This window comes from Crinia signifera, chromosome 3, assembly GCF_055691185.1.
Source record: "Crinia signifera chromosome 3, ASM5569118v1, whole genome shotgun sequence".
Lineage (NCBI taxonomy): Eukaryota > Metazoa > Chordata > Amphibia > Anura > Myobatrachidae > Crinia > Crinia signifera.
The window spans coordinates 335194981-335207499 of NC_139219.1; the positions used below are offsets into that span (position 1 = coordinate 335194981).

Sequence of the window (12519 nt, forward strand, 5' to 3'; positions counted from 1 at the left end):
ACAGTGCCACCTACATTGGATGGTGTCTGGCTTAGTTTCTAAGACGGTAGAAACTGGGCAGAAACAAGTGTTTTTAACCTAAGCATTTTTCTTCAATGACTCTGTTTTTAGAAAGTGCCTCCTACATTGGTTTGTGTCTGGTATAGTTTCCGAGAAGTTTCTGTAGTGTAGTGGTTATCACGTTCGCCTAATACGCGAAAGGTCCACAGTTCGAAACTGGGCAGAAACAATGGATTTTTAGCTAAGCATTTTAATGCAATGGCCCTTTTTTTAGACAGTGCCTCCTACATTGGATGGTGTCTGGCTTAGTTTCTAAGACGGTAGAAACTGGGCAGAAACAAGTGTTTTTAACCTAAGCATTTTTCTTCAATGACTCTGTTTTTAGAAAGTGCCTCCTACATTGGTTGGTGTCTGGTATAGTTTCCGAGAAGTTTCTGTAGTGTAGTGGTTATCACGTTCGCCTGACACGCGAAAGGTCCCCAGTTCGAAACTGGGCAGAAACAATGGATTTTTAGCTAAGCATTTTAATGCAATGGCCCTTTTTTTAGACAGTGCCTGCTACATTGGATGGTGTCTGGCTTAGTTTCTAAGACGGTAGAAACTGGGCAGAAACAAGTGTTTTTAACCTAAGCATTTTTCGGTACTTGTGAGTTATCCGGACGCCCGATTTCAAAATCGGGTCGGATCGGGCACATCGCATCGCATCGCATGCGACCATCGGATGCGATGCGATGCGATGCGATGCGATGACCCGATTTTTCCATAGGAATCAATGTTAAAATGGACTGAGTCCATTTTAACATGGAATTCAATGGGAAAAAGGGGTCCTTTTCATACCCCTACTATCCAAGTGGGCATGGAGTTGGATATAAACCTGTGGCGAGCGTAGCGAGCCACCGAGCCCGAAGCGTGGCGAGCGTAGCGAGCCCCGCGAGGGGACACGGAATACCGTCCCCTCGCGGGGCTCGCTTCGCTCGCCACGCTTCGGGCTCGGTGGCTCGCTACGCTCGCCACAGGTTTATATCCAACTCCATGCCCACTTGGATAGTAGGGGTATGAAAAGGACCCCTTTTTCCATAGGAATCATTTTAACATTGATTCCTATGGAAAAATCGGGTCATCGCATCCGATGGTCGCATGCGATGCGATGCGATGCGATGCGATATCGCATCGCATCGTATCTGATTGTATGCCTTAACTTAAGGCATACAATCAAAAAATCGGGCGTCCAGATAACTCACAAGTACCCATTTTTCTTCAATGACTCTGTTTTTAGAAAGTGCCTCCTACATTGGTTTGTGTCTGGTATAGTTTCCGAGAAGTTTCTGTAGTGTAGTGGTTATCACATTCACCTAACACGCGAAAGGTCCCCAGTTCGAAACTGGGCAGAAACAAGTGTTTTTTCTTCAATGACTCTGTTTTTAGAAAGTGCCTCCTACATTGTATGGTGTCTTGCTTTATTTCTAAGATGTTTCTGTAGTGTAGTGGTTATCACGTTCGCCTTACACGCGAAAGGTCCCCAGTTCGAAACTGGGCAGAAACAAGTGTTTTTAACCTAAGCATTTTTCTTCAATGGCTCTATTTTATGAAAGTGACTCCTACATTGGTTGGTGTCCAGTATAATTTCTGGAAAGTTTCTGTAGTGTAGTGGTTATCACGTTCGCCTTACACGCGAAAGGTCCCCAGTTCGAAACTGGGCCGAAACAAGTGCTTTTAACCTAAGCATTTTTCTTCAATGGTTCTATTTTATGAAAGTGACTCCTACATTGGTTGGTGTCTTGTATAGTTTCTGAGAAGTTTCTGTAGTGTAGTGGTTATCACGTTCGCCTTACACGTGAAAGGTCCCCAGTTCGAAACTGGGCAAAAACAATGGATTTTTAGCTAAGCATTTTCATGCAATGGCTCTTTTTTTAGAAAGTGCCTCCTACATTGTATGGTGTCTGGCTTTGTTTCTAAGATGTTTCTGTAGTGTAGTGGTTATCACGTTCGCCTTACATGCGAAAGGTCCCCAGTTCAAACTAGGCAAAAATAAGTTTTTTTAACCTAAGCATTTTTCTTCAATGGCTCTATTTTATGAAAGTGACTCCTACATTGGTTGGTGTCTAGTATAGTTTCTGGGAAGTCTCTGTAGTGTAGTGGTTATCACGTTCGCCTCACACGCAAAAGGTCCCCAGTTCGAAACTGGGCAGAAACCATGGATTTTTAGCTAAGCATTTTCATGCAATGGCTCTTTTTTTAGAAAGTGCCTCCTACATTGGATGTTGTCTGGCTTAGTTTCGAAAACGGTAGAAACTGGGCAGAAACAAGTGTTTTTAACCCAAGCATTTTTCTTCAATTACTCTGTTTTTAGAAAGTGCCTCCTACATTGGTTGGTGTTTGGTATAGTTGCCGAGAAGTTTCTGTAGTGTAGTGGTTATCACGTTCGCCTCACACGCGAAAGGTCCCCAGTTCGAAACTGGGCAGAAACAATGGATTTTTAGCTAAGCATTTTAATGCAATGGCCCTTTTTTTAGACAGTGCCACCTACATTGGATGGTGTCTGGCTTAGTTTCTAAGACGGTAGAAACTGGGCAGAAACAAGTGTTTTTAACCTAAGCATTTTTCTTCAATGACTCTGTTTTTAGAAAGTTCCTCCTACATTGGTTGGTGTCTGGTATAGTTTCCGAGAAGTTTCTGTAGTGTAGTGGTTATCACGTTCGCCTAACACGCGAAAGGTCCCCAGTTCGAAACTGGGCAGAAACAATGGATTTTTAGCTAAGCATTTTCATGCAATGGCTCTTTTTTTAGAAAGTGCCTCCTACATTGTATGGTGTCTGGCTTTGTTTCTAAGATGTTTCTGTAGTGTAGTGGTTATCACGTTTGCCTTACACGCGAAAGGTCCCCAGTTCGAAACTGGGCAAAAACAAGTTTTTTTAACCTAAGCATTTTTCTTCAATGGCTCTATTTTATGAAAGTGACTCCTACATTGGTTGGTGTCTAGTATAGTTTCTGGGAAGTTTCTGTAGTGTAGTGGTTATCACGTTCGCCTCACACGTGAAAGGTCCCCAGTTCGAAACTTGGCAGAAACAATGGATTTTTAGCTAAGCATTTTCATGCAATGGCTCTTTTTTTAGAAAGTGCCTCCTACATTGGATGGTGTCTGGCTTAGTTTCGAAAACGGTAGAAACTGGACAGAAACAAGTGTTTTTAACCTAAGCATTTTTCTTCAATGGCTCTATTTTATGAAAGTGACTCCTACATTGGTTGGTGTCTTGTATAGTTTCTGAGAAGTTTCTGTAGTGTAGTGGTTATCACATTCGCCTAACACGCGAAAGGTCCCCAGTTCGAAACTGGGCAGAAACAATGGATTTTTAGCTAAGCATTTTAATGCAATGGCCCTTTTTTTAGACAGTGCCTCCTACATTGGTTGGTGTCTAGTATAGTTTCTGAGAAGTTTCTGTAGTGTAGTGGTTATCACGTTCGCCTCACACGCGAAAGGTCCCCAGTTCGAAACTGGGCAGAAACAATGGATTTTTAGCTAAGCATTTTCATGCAATGGCTCTTTTTTTAGAAAGTGCCTCCTACATTGGATGGTGTCTGGCTTTGTTTCTAAGATGTTTCTGTAGTGTAGTGGTTATCACGTTCGCCTTACACGCGAAAGGTCCCCAGTTCGAAACTGGGCAGAAACAATGGATTTTTAGCTAAGCATTTTCATGCAATGGCTCTTTTTTTAGAAAGTGCCTCATACATTGGATGGTGTCTGGCTTAGTTTCTAAGACGTTTCTGTAGTGTAGTGGTTATCACTTTCGCCTTACACGCGAAAGGTCCCCAGTTCGAAACTGGGCAGAAACAAGTGTTTTTAACCTAAGCATTTTACTTCAATGACTCTGTTTTTAGAAAGTGCCTCCTACATTGGTTGGTGTCTGGTATAGTTGTCGAGAAGTTTCTGTAGTGTAGTTGTTATCACGTTCGCCTAACACGCGAAAGGTCCCCAGTTCGAAACTGGGCAGAAACAATGGATTTTTAGCTAAGCATTTTAATGCAATGGCCCTTTTTTTAGAAAGTGCCTCCTACATTGGATGGTGTCTGGCTTAGTTTCTAATACGGTAGAAACTGGGCAGAAACAAGTGTTTTTAACCTAAGCATTTTTCTTCAATGACTTTGTTTTTAGAAAGTGCCTCCTACATTGGTTGGTGTCTGGTATAGTTTCCGAGAAGTTTCTGTAGTGTAGTGGTTATCACGTTCGCCTTACACGCGAAAGGTCCCCAGTTCGAAACTGGGCAGAAACAATGGATTTTTAGCTAAGCATTTTAATGCAATGGCCCTTTTTTTAGACAGTGCCACCTACATTGGATGGTGTCTGGCTTAGTTTCTAAGACGGTAGAAACTGGGCAGAAACAAGTGTTTTTAACCTAAGCATTTTTCTTCAATGACTCTGTTTTTAGAAAGTGCCTCCTACATTGGTTTGTGTCTGGTATAGTTTCCGAGAAGTTTCTGTAGTGTAGTGGTTATCACGTTCGCCTAATACGCGAAAGGTCCACAGTTCGAAACTGGGCAGAAACAATGGATTTTTAGCTAAGCATTTTAATGCAATGGCCCTTTTTTTAGACAGTGCCTCCTACATTGGATGGTGTCTGGCTTAGTTTCTAAGACGGTAGAAACTGGGCAGAAACAAGTGTTTTTAACCTAAGCATTTTTCTTCAATGACTCTGTTTTTAGAAAGTGCCTCCTACATTGGTTGGTGTCTGGTATAGTTTCCGAGAAGTTTCTGTAGTGTAGTGGTTATCACGTTCGCCTGACACGCGAAAGGTCCCCAGTTCGAAACTGGGCAGAAACAATGGATTTTTAGCTAAGCATTTTAATGCAATGGCCCTTTTTTTAGACAGTGCCTGCTACATTGGATGGTGTCTGGCTTAGTTTCTAAGACGGTAGAAACTGGGCAGAAACAAGTGTTTTTAACCTAAGCATTTTTCTTCAATGACTCTGTTTTTAGAAAGTGCCTCCTACATTGGTTTGTGTCTGGTATAGTTTCCGAGAAGTTTCTGTAGTGTAGTGGTTATCACATTCACCTAACACGCGAAAGGTCCCCAGTTCGAAACTGGGCAGAAACAAGTGTTTTTTCTTCAATGACTCTGTTTTTAGAAAGTGCCTCCTACATTGTATGGTGTCTTGCTTTATTTCTAAGATGTTTCTGTAGTGTAGTGGTTATCACGTTCGCCTTACACGCGAAAGGTCCCCAGTTCGAAACTGGGCAGAAACAAGTGTTTTTAACCTAAGCATTTTTCTTCAATGGCTCTATTTTATGAAAGTGACTCCTACATTGGTTGGTGTCCAGTATAATTTCTGGAAAGTTTCTGTACTGTAGTGGTTATCACGTTCGCCTTACACGCGAAAGGTCCCCAGTTCGAAACTGGGCCGAAACAAGTGCTTTTAACCTAAGCATTTTTCTTCAATGGTTCTATTTTATGAAAGTGACTCCTACATTGGTTGGTGTCTTGTATAGTTTCTGAGAAGTTTTTGTAGTGTAGTGGTTATCACGTTCGCCTTACACGTGAAAGGTCCCCAGTTCGAAACTGGGCAAAAACAATGGATTTTTAGCTAAGCATTTTCATGCAATGGCTCTTTTTTTAGAAAGTGCCTCCTACATTGTATGGTGTCTGGCTTTGTTTCTAAGATGTTTCTGTAGTGTAGTGGTTATCACGTTCGCCTTACATGCGAAAGGTCCCCAGTTCAAACTAGGCAAAAATAAGTTTTTTTAACCTAAGCATTTTTCTTCAATGGCTCTATTTTATGAAAGTGACTCGTACATTGGTTGGTGTCTAGTATAGTTTCTGGGAAGTTTCTGTAGTGTAGTGGTTATCACGTTCGCCTCACACGCAAAAGGTCCCCAGTTCGAAACTGGGCAGAAACCATGGATTTTTAGCTAAGCATTTTCATGCAATGGCTCTTTTTTTAGAAAGTGCCTCCTACATTGGATGTTGTCTGGCTTAGTTTCGAAAACGGTAGAAACTGGGCAGAAACAAGTGTTTTTAACCCAAGCATTTTTCTTCAATTACTCTGTTTTTAGAAAGTGCCTCCTACATTGGTTGGTGTTTGGTATAGTTGCCGAGAAGTTTCTGTAGTGTAGTGGTTATCACGTTCGCCTCACACGCGAAAGGTCCCCAGTTCGAAACTGGGCAGAAACAATGGATTTTTAGCTAAGCATTTTAATGCAATGGCCCTTTTTTTAGACAGTGCCACCTACATTGGATGGTGTCTGGCTTAGTTTCTAAGACGGTAGAAACTGGGCAGAAACAAGTGTTTTTAACCTAAGCATTTTTCTTCAATGACTCTGTTTTTAGAAAGTTCCTCCTACATTGGTTGGTGTCTGGTATAGTTTCCGAGAAGTTTCTGTAGTGTAGTGGTTATCACGTTCGCCTAACACGCGAAAGGTCCCCAGTTCGAAACTGGGCAGAAACAATGGATTTTTAGCTAAGCATTTTCATGCAATGGCTCTTTTTTTAGAAAGTGCCTCCTACATTGTATGGTGTCTGGCTTTGTTTCTAAGATGTTTCTGTAGTGTAGTGGTTATCACGTTTGCCTTACACGCGAAAGGTCCCCAGTTCGAAACTGGGCAAAAACAAGTTTTTTTAACCTAAGCATTTTTCTTCAATGGCTCTATTTTATGAAAGTGACTCCTACATTGGTTGGTGTCTAGTATAGTTTCTGGGAAGTTTCTGTAGTGTAGTGGTTATCACGTTCGCCTCACACGTGAAAGGTCCCCAGTTCGAAACTTGGCAGAAACAATGGATTTTTAGCTAAGCATTTTCATGCAATGGCTCTTTTTTTAGAAAGTGCCTCCTACATTGGATGGTGTCTGGCTTAGTTTCGAAAACGGTAGAAACTGGACAGAAACAAGTGTTTTTAACCTAAGCATTTTTCTTCAATGGCTCTATTTTATGAAAGTGACTCCTACATTGGTTGGTGTCTTGTATAGTTTCTGAGAAGTTTCTGTAGTGTAGTGGTTATCACATTCGCCTAACACGCGAAAGGTCCCCAGTTCGAAACTGGGCAGAAACAATGGATTTTTAGCTAAGCATTTTAATGCAATGGCCCTTTTTTTAGACAGTGCCTCCTACATTGGTTGGTGTCTAGTATAGTTTCTGAGAAGTTTCTGTAGTGTAGTGGTTATCACGTTCGCCTCACACGCGAAAGGTCCCCAGTTCGAAACTGGGCAGAAACAATGGATTTTTAGCTAAGCATTTTCATGCAATGGCTCTTTTTTTAGAAAGTGCCTCCTACATTGGATGGTGTCTGGCTTTGTTTCTAAGATGTTTCTGTAGTGTAGTGGTTATCACGTTCGCCTTACACGCGAAAGGTCCCCAGTTCGAAACTGGGCAGAAACAATGGATTTTTAGCTAAGCATTTTCATGCAATGGCTCTTTTTTTAGAAAGTGCCTCATACATTGGATGGTGTCTGGCTTAGTTTCTAAGACGTTTCTGTAGTGTAGTGGTTATCACTTTCGCCTTACACGCGAAAGGTCCCCAGTTCGAAACTGGGCAGAAACAAGTGTTTTTAACCTAAGCATTTTACTTCAATGACTCTGTTTTTAGAAAGTGCCTCCTACATTGGTTGGTGTCTGGTATAGTTTCCGAGAAGTTTCTGTAGTGTAGTTGTTATCACGTTCGCCTAACACGCGAAAGGTCCCCAGTTCGAAACTGGGCAGAAACAATGGATTTTTAGCTAAGCATTTTAATGCAATGGCCCTTTTTTTAGAAAGTGCCTCCTACATTGGATGGTGTCTGGCTTAGTTTCTAATACGGTAGAAACTGGGCAGAAACAAGTGTTTTTAACCTAAGCATTTTTCTTCAATGACTTTGTTTTTAGAAAGTGCCTCCTACATTGGTTGGTGTCTGGTATAGTTTCCGAGAAGTTTCTGTAGTGTAGTGGTTATCACGTTCGCCTTACACGCGAAAGGTCCTCAGTTCGAAACTGGGCAGAAACAAGTGTTTTTAACCTAAGCATTTTTCTTCAATGACTCTGTTTTTAGAAAGTGCCTCCTACATTGGTTGGTGTCTGGTGTAGTTTCCGAGAAGTTTCTGTAGTGTAGTGGTTATCACGTTCGCCTAACACACGAAAGGTCCCCAGTTTGAAACTGGGCAGAAACAATGGATTTTTAGCTAAGCATTTTAATGCAATGGCCCTTTTTTTAGACAGTGCCTCCTACATTGGATGGTGTCTGGCTTAGTTTCTAATACGGTAGAAACTGGGCAGAAACAAGTGTTTTTAACCTAAGCATTTTTCTTCAATGACTTTGTTTTTAGAAAGTGCCTCCTACATTGGTTGGTGTCTGGTATAGTTTCCGAGAAGTTTCTGTAGTGTAGTGGTTATCACATTCACCTAACACGCGAAAGGTCCCCAGTTCGAAACTGGGCAGAAACAATGGATTTTTAGCTAAGCATTTTCATGCAATGGCTCTTTTTTTAGAAAGTGCCTCCTACATTGGATGGTGTCTGGCGTAGTTTCTAAGACGTTTCTGTAGTGTAGTGGTTATCACGTTCGCCTTACACGCGAAAGGTCCTCAGTTCGAAACTGGGCAGAAACAATGGGTTTTTAGCTAAGCATTTTCATGCAATGGCTCTTTTTTTAGAAAGTGCCTCCTACATTGGATGGTGTCTGGCTTAGTTTCTAAGATGTTTCTGTAGTGTAGTGGTTATCACGTTCGCCTTACACGCGAAAGGTCCTCAGTTCGAAACTGGGCAGAAACAATGGATTTTTAGCTAAGCATTTTAATGCAATGGCCCTTTTTTTAGACAGTGCCTCCTACATTGGTTGGTGTCTAGTATAGTTTCTGAGAAGTTTCTGTAGTGAAGTGGTTATCACGTTCGCCTCACACGCGAAAGTTCCCCAGTTCGAAACTGGGCAGAAACAATGGATTTTTAGTTAAGCATTTTCATGCAATGGCTCTTTTTTTAGAAAGTGCCTCCTACATTGTATAGTGTCTGGCTTTGTTTCTAAGATGTTTCTGTAGTGTAGTGGTTATCACGTTTGCCTTACACGCGAAAGGTCCCCAGTTCGAAACTGGGCAGAAACAAGTTTTTTTAACCTAAGCAATTTTCTTCAATGGCTCTATTTTATGAAAGTGACTCCTACATTGGTTGGTGTCTAGTATAGTTTCTGGGAAGTTTCTGTAGTGTAGTGGTTATCACGTTCGCCTCACACGCGAAAGGTCCCCAGTTCGAAACTGGGCAGAAACATTGGATTTTTAGCTAAGCATTTTCATGCAATGGCTCTTTTTTTAGAAAGTGCCTCCTACATTGGATGGTGTCTGGCTTAGTTTCTAAGACGTTTCTGTAGTGTAGTGGTTATCACTTTCGCCTAACACGCGAAAGGTCCCCAGTTCGAAACTGGGCAGAAACAAGTGTTTTTAACCTAAGCATTTTTCTTCAATGACTCTGTTTTTAGAAAGTGCCTCCTACATTGGTTGGTGTCTGGTATAGTTTCCGAGAAGTTTCTGTAATGTAGTGGTTATCACATTCACCTAACACGCGAAAGGTCACCAGTTCGAAACTGGGCAGAAACAATGGATTTTTAGCTAAGCATTTTCATGCAATGGCTCTTTTTTTAGAAAGTGCCTCCTACATTGGATGGTGTCTGGCGTAGTTTCTAAGACGTTTCTGTAGTGTAGTGGTTATCACGTTCGCCTTACATGCGAAAGGTCCCCAGTTCGAAACTGGGCAGAAACAAGTGTTTTTAACCTAAGCATTTTTCTTCAATGACTCTGTTTTTAGAAAGTGCCTCCTACATTGGTTGGTGTCTGGTATAGTTTCCGAGAAGTTTCTGTAGTGTAGTGGTTATCACATTCACCTAACACGCGAAAGGTCACCAGTTCGAAACTGGGCAGAAACAATGGATTTTTAGCTAAGCATTTTCATGCAATGGCTCTTTTTTTAGAAAGTGCCTCCTACATTGGATGGTGTCTGGCTTAGTTTCTAAGACGGAAGAAACTGGGCAGAAACAAGTGTTTTTAACCTAAGCTTTTTTCTTCAATGACTCTGTTTTTAGAAAGTGCCTCCTACATTGGTTGGTGTCTGGTATAGTTTCCGAGAAGTTTCTGTAGTGTAGTGGTTATCACATTCACCTAACACGCGAAAGGTCATCAGTTCGAAACTGGGCAGAAACAATGGATTTTTAGCTAAGCATTTTCATGCAATGGCTCTTTTTTTAGAAAGTGCCTCCTACATTGGATGGTGTCTGGCGTAGTTTCTAAGACGTTTCTGTAGTGTAGTGGTTATCACGTTCGCCTTACACGCGAAAGGTCCCCAGTTCGAAACTGGGCAGAAACAAGTGTTTTTAACCTAAGCATTTTTCTTCAATGGCTCTATTTTATGAAAGTGACTCCTACATTGGTTGGTGTCTTGTACAGTTTCTGAGAAGTTTCTGTAGTGTAGTGGTTATCACGTTCGCCTTACACGCGAAAGGTCCCCAGTTCCAAACTGGGCAGAAACAATGGATTTTTAGCTAAGCATTTTCATGCAATGGCTCTTTTTTTAGAAAGTGCCTCCTACATTGTATGGTGTCTGGCTTTGTTTCTAAGATGTTTCTGTAGTGTAGTGGTTATCACGTTCGCCTTACACGCGAAAGGTCCCCAGTTCGAAACTGGGCAGAAACAATGGATTTTTAGCTAAGCATTTTCATGCAATGGCTCTTTTTTTAGAAAGTGCCTCATACATTGGATGGTGTCTGGCTTAGTTTCTAAGACGTTTCTGTAGTGTAGTGGTTATCACTTTCGCCTAACACGCGAAAGGTCCCCAGTTCGAAACTGGGCAGAAACAAGTGTTTTTAACCTAAGCATTTTTCTTCAATGACTCTGTTTTTAGAAAGTGCCTCCTACATTGGTTGGTGTCTGGTATAGTTTCCGAGAAGTTTCTGTAGTGTAGTGGTTATCACATTCACCTAACACGCGAAAGGTCACCAGTTCGAAACTGGGCAGAAACAATGGATTTTTAGCTAAGCATTTTCATGCAATGGCTCTTTTTTTAGAAAGTGCCTCCTACATTGGATGGTGTCTGGCGTAGTTTCTAAGACGTTTCTGTAGTGTAGTGGTTATCACGTTCGCCTTACATGCGAAAGGTCCCCAGTTCGAAACTGGGCAGAAACAAGTGTTTTTAACCTAAGCATTTTTCTTCAATGACTCTGTTTTTAGAAAGTGCCTCCTACATTGGTTGGTGTCTGGTATAGTTTCCGAGAAGTTTCTGTAGTGTAGTGGTTATCACATTCACCTAACACGCGAAAGGTCACCAGTTCGAAACTGGGCAGAAACAATGGATTTTTAGCTAAGCATTTTCATGCAATGGCTCTTTTTTTAGAAAGTGCCTCCTACATTGGATGGTGTCTGGCTTAGTTTCTAAGACGGTAGAAACTGGGCAGAAACAAGTGTTTTTAACCTAAGCTTTTTTCTTCAATGACTCTGTTTTTAGAAAGTGCCTCCTACATTGGTTGGTGTCTGGTATAGTTTCCGAGAAGTTTCTGTAGTGTAGTGGTTATCACATTCACCTAACACGCGAAAGGTCATCAGTTCGAAACTGGGCAGAAACAATGGATTTTTAGCTAAGCATTTTCATGCAATGGCTCTTTTTTTAGAAAGTGCCTCCTACATTGGATGGTGTCTGGCATAGTTTCTAAGACGTTTCTGTAGTGTAGTGGTTATCACGTTCGCCTTACACGCGAAAGGTCCCCAGTTCGAAACTGGGCAGAAACAAGTGTTTTTAACCTAAGCATTTTTCTTCAATGGCTCTATTTTATGAAAGTGACTCCTCCATTGGTTGGTGTCTTGTACAGTTTCTGAGAAGTTTCTGTAGTGTAGTGGTTATCACGTTCGCCTCACACGCGAAAGGTCCCCAGTTCGAAACTGGGCAGAAACAATGGATTTTTAGCTAAGCATTTTCATGCAATGGCTCTTTTTTTAGAAAGTGCCTCCTACATTGTATGGTGTCTGGCTTTGTTTCTAAGATGTTTCTGTAGTGTAGTGGTTATCACGTTCGCCTTACACGCGAAAGGTCCCCAGTTCGAAACTGGGCAGAAACAAGTGTTTTTAACCTAAGCATTTTACTTCAATGACTCTGTTTTTAGAAAGTGCCTCCTACATTGGTTGGTGTCTGGTATAGTTTCCGAGAAGTTTCTGTAGTGTAGTGGTTATCACGTTCGCCTAACACGCGAAAGGTCCCCAGTACGAAACTGGGCAGAAACAATGGATTTTTAGCTAAGCATTTTAATGCAATGGCCCTTTTTTTAGACAGTGCCTCCTACATTGGATGGTGTCTGGCTTAGTTTCTAAGACAGTAGAAACTGGGCAGAAACAAGTGTTTTTAACCTAAGCATTTTTCTTCAATGACTCTGTTTTTAGAAAGTGCCTCCTACATTGGTTGGTGTCTGGTATAGTTTCCGGGAAGTTTCTGTAGTGTAGTGGTTATCCCATTCACCTAACACGCGAAAGGTCCCCAGTTCGAAACTGGGCAGAAACAATGGATTTTTAGCTAAGCATTTTCATGCAATGGCTC

The 12519-nt window shown here is 41.6% G+C and overlaps 32 non-coding genes across 32 annotated transcripts; all 32 read left to right on the plus strand.

Moving 5' to 3' along the window:
• Positions 1-430: 430 nt before the first annotated feature.
• Positions 431-503, plus strand: TRNAV-GAC (transfer RNA valine (anticodon GAC)). Its single transcript has one exon. It is a non-coding gene; the product is annotated as a tRNA-Val (tRNA).
• Positions 504-1470: 967 nt separating this feature from the next.
• On the plus strand, positions 1471-1543 carry TRNAV-UAC (transfer RNA valine (anticodon UAC)). The gene has a single exon. It is a non-coding gene; the product is annotated as a tRNA-Val (tRNA).
• An 852-nt stretch (positions 1544-2395) lies between these two features.
• On the plus strand, positions 2396-2468 carry TRNAV-CAC (transfer RNA valine (anticodon CAC)). Its single transcript has one exon. It is a non-coding gene; the product is annotated as a tRNA-Val (tRNA).
• Positions 2469-2669: 201 nt separating this feature from the next.
• TRNAV-AAC (transfer RNA valine (anticodon AAC)) lies at positions 2670-2742 on the plus strand. Its single transcript has one exon. It is a non-coding gene; the product is annotated as a tRNA-Val (tRNA).
• A 527-nt stretch (positions 2743-3269) lies between these two features.
• Positions 3270-3342, plus strand: TRNAV-AAC (transfer RNA valine (anticodon AAC)). The gene has a single exon. It is a non-coding gene; the product is annotated as a tRNA-Val (tRNA).
• Positions 3343-3432: 90 nt separating this feature from the next.
• TRNAV-CAC (transfer RNA valine (anticodon CAC)) lies at positions 3433-3505 on the plus strand. The gene has a single exon. It is a non-coding gene; the product is annotated as a tRNA-Val (tRNA).
• Positions 3506-3595: 90 nt separating this feature from the next.
• TRNAV-UAC (transfer RNA valine (anticodon UAC)) lies at positions 3596-3668 on the plus strand. The gene has a single exon. It is a non-coding gene; the product is annotated as a tRNA-Val (tRNA).
• A 90-nt stretch (positions 3669-3758) lies between these two features.
• On the plus strand, positions 3759-3831 carry TRNAV-UAC (transfer RNA valine (anticodon UAC)). The gene has a single exon. It is a non-coding gene; the product is annotated as a tRNA-Val (tRNA).
• A 364-nt stretch (positions 3832-4195) lies between these two features.
• On the plus strand, positions 4196-4268 carry TRNAV-UAC (transfer RNA valine (anticodon UAC)). The gene has a single exon. It is a non-coding gene; the product is annotated as a tRNA-Val (tRNA).
• A 475-nt stretch (positions 4269-4743) lies between these two features.
• TRNAV-GAC (transfer RNA valine (anticodon GAC)) lies at positions 4744-4816 on the plus strand. The gene has a single exon. It is a non-coding gene; the product is annotated as a tRNA-Val (tRNA).
• A 350-nt stretch (positions 4817-5166) lies between these two features.
• On the plus strand, positions 5167-5239 carry TRNAV-UAC (transfer RNA valine (anticodon UAC)). The gene has a single exon. It is a non-coding gene; the product is annotated as a tRNA-Val (tRNA).
• Positions 5240-5492: 253 nt separating this feature from the next.
• On the plus strand, positions 5493-5565 carry TRNAV-UAC (transfer RNA valine (anticodon UAC)). Its single transcript has one exon. It is a non-coding gene; the product is annotated as a tRNA-Val (tRNA).
• Positions 5566-6091: 526 nt separating this feature from the next.
• Positions 6092-6164, plus strand: TRNAV-CAC (transfer RNA valine (anticodon CAC)). Its single transcript has one exon. It is a non-coding gene; the product is annotated as a tRNA-Val (tRNA).
• A 201-nt stretch (positions 6165-6365) lies between these two features.
• Positions 6366-6438, plus strand: TRNAV-AAC (transfer RNA valine (anticodon AAC)). The gene has a single exon. It is a non-coding gene; the product is annotated as a tRNA-Val (tRNA).
• A 527-nt stretch (positions 6439-6965) lies between these two features.
• Positions 6966-7038, plus strand: TRNAV-AAC (transfer RNA valine (anticodon AAC)). The gene has a single exon. It is a non-coding gene; the product is annotated as a tRNA-Val (tRNA).
• A 90-nt stretch (positions 7039-7128) lies between these two features.
• TRNAV-CAC (transfer RNA valine (anticodon CAC)) lies at positions 7129-7201 on the plus strand. Its single transcript has one exon. It is a non-coding gene; the product is annotated as a tRNA-Val (tRNA).
• A 90-nt stretch (positions 7202-7291) lies between these two features.
• On the plus strand, positions 7292-7364 carry TRNAV-UAC (transfer RNA valine (anticodon UAC)). Its single transcript has one exon. It is a non-coding gene; the product is annotated as a tRNA-Val (tRNA).
• A 90-nt stretch (positions 7365-7454) lies between these two features.
• Positions 7455-7527, plus strand: TRNAV-UAC (transfer RNA valine (anticodon UAC)). Its single transcript has one exon. It is a non-coding gene; the product is annotated as a tRNA-Val (tRNA).
• A 364-nt stretch (positions 7528-7891) lies between these two features.
• On the plus strand, positions 7892-7964 carry TRNAV-UAC (transfer RNA valine (anticodon UAC)). The gene has a single exon. It is a non-coding gene; the product is annotated as a tRNA-Val (tRNA).
• A 527-nt stretch (positions 7965-8491) lies between these two features.
• TRNAV-UAC (transfer RNA valine (anticodon UAC)) lies at positions 8492-8564 on the plus strand. Its single transcript has one exon. It is a non-coding gene; the product is annotated as a tRNA-Val (tRNA).
• Positions 8565-8654: 90 nt separating this feature from the next.
• Positions 8655-8727, plus strand: TRNAV-UAC (transfer RNA valine (anticodon UAC)). Its single transcript has one exon. It is a non-coding gene; the product is annotated as a tRNA-Val (tRNA).
• Positions 8728-8980: 253 nt separating this feature from the next.
• TRNAV-UAC (transfer RNA valine (anticodon UAC)) lies at positions 8981-9053 on the plus strand. The gene has a single exon. It is a non-coding gene; the product is annotated as a tRNA-Val (tRNA).
• Positions 9054-9143: 90 nt separating this feature from the next.
• Positions 9144-9216, plus strand: TRNAV-CAC (transfer RNA valine (anticodon CAC)). Its single transcript has one exon. It is a non-coding gene; the product is annotated as a tRNA-Val (tRNA).
• A 90-nt stretch (positions 9217-9306) lies between these two features.
• On the plus strand, positions 9307-9379 carry TRNAV-AAC (transfer RNA valine (anticodon AAC)). Its single transcript has one exon. It is a non-coding gene; the product is annotated as a tRNA-Val (tRNA).
• Positions 9380-9632: 253 nt separating this feature from the next.
• TRNAV-UAC (transfer RNA valine (anticodon UAC)) lies at positions 9633-9705 on the plus strand. The gene has a single exon. It is a non-coding gene; the product is annotated as a tRNA-Val (tRNA).
• Positions 9706-10232: 527 nt separating this feature from the next.
• Positions 10233-10305, plus strand: TRNAV-UAC (transfer RNA valine (anticodon UAC)). The gene has a single exon. It is a non-coding gene; the product is annotated as a tRNA-Val (tRNA).
• Positions 10306-10558: 253 nt separating this feature from the next.
• On the plus strand, positions 10559-10631 carry TRNAV-UAC (transfer RNA valine (anticodon UAC)). The gene has a single exon. It is a non-coding gene; the product is annotated as a tRNA-Val (tRNA).
• Positions 10632-10721: 90 nt separating this feature from the next.
• TRNAV-AAC (transfer RNA valine (anticodon AAC)) lies at positions 10722-10794 on the plus strand. Its single transcript has one exon. It is a non-coding gene; the product is annotated as a tRNA-Val (tRNA).
• A 253-nt stretch (positions 10795-11047) lies between these two features.
• Positions 11048-11120, plus strand: TRNAV-UAC (transfer RNA valine (anticodon UAC)). Its single transcript has one exon. It is a non-coding gene; the product is annotated as a tRNA-Val (tRNA).
• A 527-nt stretch (positions 11121-11647) lies between these two features.
• Positions 11648-11720, plus strand: TRNAV-UAC (transfer RNA valine (anticodon UAC)). Its single transcript has one exon. It is a non-coding gene; the product is annotated as a tRNA-Val (tRNA).
• Positions 11721-11810: 90 nt separating this feature from the next.
• On the plus strand, positions 11811-11883 carry TRNAV-CAC (transfer RNA valine (anticodon CAC)). Its single transcript has one exon. It is a non-coding gene; the product is annotated as a tRNA-Val (tRNA).
• A 90-nt stretch (positions 11884-11973) lies between these two features.
• TRNAV-UAC (transfer RNA valine (anticodon UAC)) lies at positions 11974-12046 on the plus strand. The gene has a single exon. It is a non-coding gene; the product is annotated as a tRNA-Val (tRNA).
• Positions 12047-12519: the final 473 nt, after the last annotated feature.